Here is a 6892-nt window from a genome sequence, read left to right on the forward strand (position 1 = left end):
CAGCTATGATATGAGCCCTGAATTACTGATCTTTGACCTGAGATTTTCCACAGGTTGAGGTAAGAATTCTCTCTGTCAACACAAGCAAATAGTTCAGGTGGTCCATATACAACTGGAAAAAAAAAAATCAAACCTGCACACTTGAGAACCTAGATGAAACCTCTCCATTTCAAAGGATGAATGTGGTGAAAGGTGAGATGGCCTGCTTTCTTGGGTCACCTCTGGGAGGAAAGCCTGAGAAACAGACACTCATGCATCCCAGGGATGAAGTGATGGGAGCTCGGGGCCTGTCTCTGAGACTTCCCACCTGCCAAGCCTGGATGGAGTCTGTCGCTCCATGGGCCCTTGAAGGAGGCCAGCCTTCCGTAGCATGCAAGAGGAGGGTCAGTGTTTAGGACTAGATGATAATTTAGCTATGAACAGGCATCACATAAGTTTCTTTCTTTTCTTTTTTTTTTGCTACAATGTGTGGGATGTGGGATCTTAGTTCCCTGACCAGGGATTGAACCCAGGCCCTCTTCAGTGGAAGTACAGAGTCCTAACCACTGAACCACCAGGGAAGTCCCAGTGGGACTCAGGTCCAGTTGCCCTCAGTGGCAACTGGCTTAATAATGCCCTCTTTGAGGTTGCCCTCTCTTCCCTATTTGCTTCTCAATTTCCTTACCTTGTTTCCCTTCTCTTCCCAAATCAACTACTTGCACTCAAATCTTTGTCTCATCATCTGCTTTGGGAGCCCCAAGTAAAGTTGCTGCGTAAAGAAAAAAATGAACAGATTTCTTTACTACAGAACTTTCCAGAGTCTTTAACATGCTAACGTACTTTGTGACTATCCAAGAGAGAGATTCAGTCTGCTGCTGCTGCTGCTGCTGCTAAGTCACTTCAGTCGTGTCCGACTCTGTGTGACCCCATAGATGGCTCCGCCATCCCTGGGATTCAGTCTGCAGAATCTCCCAAATATTTGACTACAAAACCATATTCCCTGCCCCAGCTCACAGATATCTCTTGAGGCCAGTATCTCCAGCAGAATATTTTGGAAGTCATTCTCTTCACTTTGCTGATGAGAATGTCATCAGTTTCTATATTTTACCGAGAAGCAGACTCTCCCAGGAGAGTCAAGGGCTCATCTAACGCGTCACAGTCAACAATGGAGGATGATGCTGGACTCTAGACTCCCCTTTCTCTCTTCAGCACACAACCTGCGTCTGTGCACCATTCGAGAGCAGCACAGCACCAGAATTCTGAGGCCAGACCTCGGACTCGGGAGTTAGGTCTCAGGATTCCATCACCAGCCAGCTATGCCTGTTAATTGATCTAAGCCATCTTCTTTGTCATTCACAATAATCTTTTGTCTTACCTTCTTCACACATGAAACTGGGGGATTAAATTGACTAACCTTCTTTTTTGCCCCGTGGTAAAATTTAAAGAACGTAAAACTCACCTTTTTAACAATCTTTAGTTCCAGTGGCATTGAGTATGTTCACATTGTGGTACAACTGTCATTATCACCCATCTCCAGCGCTCTGCCATCTTCCCAAGTGAGGCTCTGTGCCCGCTGACCTCTCACTCGCATCCCCGCTGCTCCAGCCCCTGGCAACTACCACCCTGCTTCCTGTCTCTGCGCTTGACTACTCTGTGTACCTCACACAACTGGAATCATGCGCTTTATGTCCTTTTGTGACTGGTGCATTTCACTTAGCATAGTGTTCTGATGGCTTGTCCATGCTGTAGCATACTGCAGAACTTCCTAGCTTTGAAAAGCTGAGCAGTACTCCACTGTAAGCATGTACTGTCTTTCATCAGATCTGGGCAGTTTTCAGTCATTATTTCTTCACATATTTTTCTCTGCCCCTTTCTCTTTTCTTCCTTCTGGAACTCCCACAGTGTGTATATTGCTCTGGTTGCTGACATTCCACAGGTTCCTTAGGCTCTGTTCACTTTTTATGTTCCTCAGCTTCGTATCCTCTCTTAAGTTTGCTGCTTCCTTCTTCTGCCTGCTTAAACCCGCCTTTGAATTATCTCTGAGTGAGTGAAAGCAGTCATGTCCAACTCTTTACGACCCCATGGACTGTGGCCCTTCAGCTTCCTCTGTCCATGGAATTCTCCGGCGAAGAATAGCCATTCCCAGGTAGCCTTTCCCTTCTCCAGGGGATCTTCCCAACCCAGGGATCAAACCCAGGTCTCCTGCATTGTAGGCAGATTGTTTACCATCTGAGCTACCAGATAAGCCCCCAAGTGAATTTTTCAATTATTGTAATATTCTGCTTTGAGATTTCTTTTTGGTTTCTTTTTAGGTTTACTATTTACTTTTTGATATTTCCATATTATTCTTACATCATTTTCTTGACTTCGTTTGAGCATTTTTAAGATAATTGTTTTAACATCTTTGTTTAGTTGATTAATTATCAGGTCTATCTCAAGAACAATTTCTGTTGATTTTTTTACCTCTTTGAATGGACCATGTATTTGTGTTTCTTTGCATGCATTGTGGTTTTCTTTTTTTTAAAATCTGGACATTTGAATCTAATAATGAAGTAAATCTAGAAGTCAAATTCTCCCCCTTCTCCAGGTTTTGTTATTGCCTTTTATTATTGCAGGTTGTCTCTGTGGGGAGAATCAGCCTGAGGTGTAAACTAAAAACCTTCTTAGGTCTTTTCTGAGCCTTTTATTGGGTAGGTGGAGTTTACTTTCTAATCTTCCTCATATGTGCAGTTGTTTTTGAACATCCTACTCTTTGATGGCTGGCTCCCAAACACGAAAAAAGAGAGAAAGGAAGGTCACGGGGAAAAGAGCCTTGGCGCTTTAAATTCTGCGGTTACTTCAGCTGGAGAGGGAGGGGCTTGAGCTGGAGAGGGAGGGGCTTGAGCTGGAGGGGGAGGGGCTTGAGCTGGAGAGGGAGGGGCTTGAGCTGGAGGGGAGGGGCTTGAGCTGGGGGGAGGGGCTTGAGCTGGAGAGGGAGGGGCTTGCAGCGCGGGGGTGGGGAGGGACAGCGTGGCTGCCTGTCTCTTAGCTGTACCCTGTGATCAGAAGCAGCTGTCAGTGACCAGAGCACAGAGCACTGACATTCGGAGGACAGGCTCCTCTTTGCGCACCCTGGCTCTAGGGAGCTGTGTCCAAGCTGCGCCAGGAACACATGCACAGCGGCCTGCCTCATGGCTGGGGTTGGCGGATAGGTAGCTGCTGCTGCTGCTGCTGCAAACTGAAATTGACTGGAGTTAACTGCAATTTACCACCCAAGTCTGCACCCAGAATTGCAAGCCTTCAATAGACTCCAGAGTTTCAAAACAGTTACATCAGATAGATTCTGCCTGTGCAGTTGTTGTCTAGGTGAAGAGAAATATTCCTGGTGTGTCTCTTTTTTCTTAATTTGATTTTTTAAAAATTGAAGTATAGTTAATTTACAATGTTGTGTTAGTTTCAACTGTACAGCAAGATGATTCCGATTATATCTATCAATCTATATAAAAGAATCTAAAAAAGAATCTGTATGTTCTTTTTCAGATTATTTTCTCCTGATGCCTTTGTCATCATTCAGTCGCTAAGTCGTGCCCCACTCTGAGGCCCCGTGGACTGCAGCACGCCAGGCTTCCCTGTCCATCACCATCTCCAGAGTCTGCTCAAACTCATGTCCATTGAGTTGGTGATGCCATCCAACCATCTCATCCTCTGCCACCCCCTCCTCCTGCTCTCAATTTTTTCCAGCATCAGGGTCTTTTCCAATGAGTTGGTTCTTCATATCAGGTGCCTCTTATCTCTCCATTTCCCCCAAATCCTCTATGTTTAATTTTTTGAGAAACTACAGAATGTTTTTCATAGAAGCCATACCATTTTACATTCCTGACAGCAAAGTGCAAGGGTTCCAGTTTCTCCACGTCTTTGCCAGTCTTTGTTATGTTCTGGTGTTTTTTGTTTTTTTTTAATAACATCCCCTCTGACATATATGAAGTGGGGTCTCATTGTGGTTTGATTTGCATTTTCCTAATGCTTAGTGATAAGTGTTCAAGTTTTGCCCATTAAAATTTTTTTTGTTGTTACTGCTGTTGAGCTGTAGGAGTTATTTACATACGCTGGGTATTAACCTGACTTGTATGACTTTCTTAAAGGTTCCTCTCTGTTTTAACCTTTAGGCATCTTAAAATCACACCTTCTCTTAATTCAATAGATCTTATGCTCAATCACAGATACCTGAGAACCTGCCTACTCAAAATGTGGTCCTGGACTGGCGACATCGGCATCGGCATCCCTGGGGAACCTGGTTTCTTTCTGGCCACACAGTCTGGCTTGTGGGATCTTAGCTCCCTGACCAGGCCCTCGGCAGTGAGAGTGCAGAGTCCAACTATTGGACTGCTAGGGAATTCCCTGGGAACAGCAAATCCTGGGTCTCGCTCCACATGTGGGTTGAAATCTGCATGTGAACAAGGTCCCTGGGTGATTTATGCATTAATCTTGAGGAATGCTGCTCTAGAGCACAGTGTGGCTGTGTAAGGTGGGAGATGAATCACGCATTCACATGCTTCCGTTTTTGATTCCGGAATGGCCCCATGCCAGCATTCTTGCTCTTTCTGCTATTAAAAAGCAAGACTAAGCCATGCATTTCTGATAGCAAGGTCACGAGTATGTGACCCTTCTTAACCCTGACACACGGAGATGGATGTTTTTCTCCAGGGTTGAATCATATTCTACATCCTTTTCTATATATTCCCTTTCTTTCCCCTTCTCCCTGCTCCAAAAATAAATGTAGCCAGTGGCTGTACCTTCTGTTTCTTTCCAGAAAAAAAAAAAAAGGAACAGATTCCCACATTGGTTTTCAAAGGCCCATCTGACACTGTGTTTTATTTCCTAGCTGTTCCTTGTAAATTGCTTGTAGGCAATTCTCTTCTTAACCTCTAACTGGGGCTCTGTGTGGCAGAGATGGTTGTTATCGCAGCCAGCCATCAATCCATCCCCTCTCCCGGGGGACTGTATACCTTTAATGAGAGCACTCCCTAAGCGTCCACTTCTGAGCTGCCAGGGAGGGTGCAGTTGCTAAGGGCGAGACCTTTGAGTCAATGAGACTCTTTTCTGACACCTGCATTGTACACACTTCATCTGACACATTTCAGTAGCCTTGAAAGATACCTTTGGCTCAGGTAGATTTCTGGGAAATGACAATAATGAACATGGTACCCATCTTAACAGACACATTCACCTTGAACATGGGCTGGCAGCTTTCTGTGTTCCCTCATGGTGAATCTTGCTTTTAATGGCTTACTAAACTTCCACTTTCTCCATCTAAGTTGTTTTTTTTTTTTTAGTGATGTGAGCTTTATCTCTCTTTTTACAGATTTCCCTGGTGGCTCAGTCGGTAAAGTCTGCCTGCAATTCAGGAGACCCGGGTTCAATCCCTGAAGATCCCCTGGAGAAGGACATGGCAACCCACTCCAGTCTTCTTGCCTGGAGAATCCCATGGACAGAGGAGCCTGGTGGGCTACAGTCCATGTGGTCACTAGAGTTGGACATGACTGAGCGACCAAACCTATCACATCGAGCACACAGGTGGAAGGGACTTGAACACAGGCTCAGCAGCTGTGGCCCACAGGCTTGGTTGCCCCAGGGCACGTGGGATCTTCCTGGACCAGAGATCAAACCCATGTCCCCTGCACTGGCAGGAGGGTTCTTATCACTCTACTACCAGGGAAGTTCGAGGTTATTTTTTAGTCTCTTATAGTTTCTTTATTCTTTGTTGCTTGAGGAGATGTTTGTCCAGGTGCAGGCTCTGCAGCAAAGGGTCCCAGGTCCCAACTCATCTCAGAAGGATGTGGGAGGGAGGCATCTCGATCTAAACTGATAATCGGTGTCACTCATTACTGTTCCCGTGTAATGCCTCTCGTGATATGGCTGTAGGAAGGGGCTTCTTGGGGGAATGATGGTGCAGGCAGTGGATGCCATGTTTTACAGGTCAGCATCCATTCTCCTCCCTTTGATTAGTCTAAACCCATCACAGTGATTCCCGCTAGTGATTGGCTCTGGCGCATGAGGAAACGAGGCCTGAGGGGACGTCTGGGGTAATGTGGGAGTGGGAACATTCTGGGAGAGGCTTCCCTGTTCTCTGGAAAGATGGGCTTGCTCCTTGTTCGCCCCTTGTTCTATGGAAAGATGGCTCCACATTTTCCCCTTGAGCCCGTCATGTCTGGAGAAAATGCTGGGAAGTCCTGCCAAAGCCTGAGGAGGAGGCGGCCCCGAGGAGGGCAGAGAGGAGGGATGGGCCTTGATGACGTTGCTGAGCTGCTGCTTCAGTAAACCTGAGACCCCGACCTGTTCTCTCTGTTTTGTGAGACAGTAAATTTCCCCATTGTCTAAGTCAGCTTCTGTCAGGAGTTTTGTGTCCTGCAGCCAAGAGCATTTTGATGAATGCAAAGGGAAAATACAGACAGTGTCCCAGTATTTCAGTGTTTGGGTGGTTTTTTCTTTTTTCTTTTTAGTTTGCAGTGTTTTAAGTTCAAGGCATGAAACAGATCCATATTCCAAGGTGTACAGAGACATCCCAATGCGGAACATAGATATAGCTTTTAATCTGCATTGATTGGGAGGACTGATGCTGAAGCTGAAGCTTTAATACTCTGGCCACCTGATGGGAAGAGCCGACTCATTGGAAAAGACCCTGATGCTGGGAAAGATTGAGGGCAGGAGGAGAAGTGGACGACAGAGGATGAGATGGTTGGAGGGCATCACCGACTCAATGGACATGAGTTTGAGCAGACTCTGGAGCTGGTGATGGACAAGGAAGCCTGGGGTGCTGCCATCCATGGGGTCTCAGAGACTGAGCAACTGAGCAACAGCAACGTTTAAACTACTAATGCCAGGACTTTGCTGTGCTAACACAGATAATCGAGAGCTGGCTATTTTATTTTCACTC

General features: G+C 46.0%; 1 non-coding gene across 1 annotated transcript; it reads right to left on the reverse strand.

Annotated features, from left to right (window-relative positions):
- Window positions 1-487: 487 nt before the first annotated feature.
- On the reverse strand, window positions 488-560 carry TRNAG-UCC (transfer RNA glycine (anticodon UCC)). Its single transcript has one exon. It is a non-coding gene; the product is annotated as a tRNA-Gly (tRNA).
- Between the last annotated feature and the right edge of the window lie 6332 nt (window positions 561-6892).

The sequence above is a fragment of the Moschus berezovskii genome, chromosome 13, assembly GCF_049115385.1.
Source record: "Moschus berezovskii isolate FMDL1 chromosome 13, NW_MosBer_1.0, whole genome shotgun sequence".
Lineage (NCBI taxonomy): Eukaryota > Metazoa > Chordata > Mammalia > Artiodactyla > Moschidae > Moschus > Moschus berezovskii.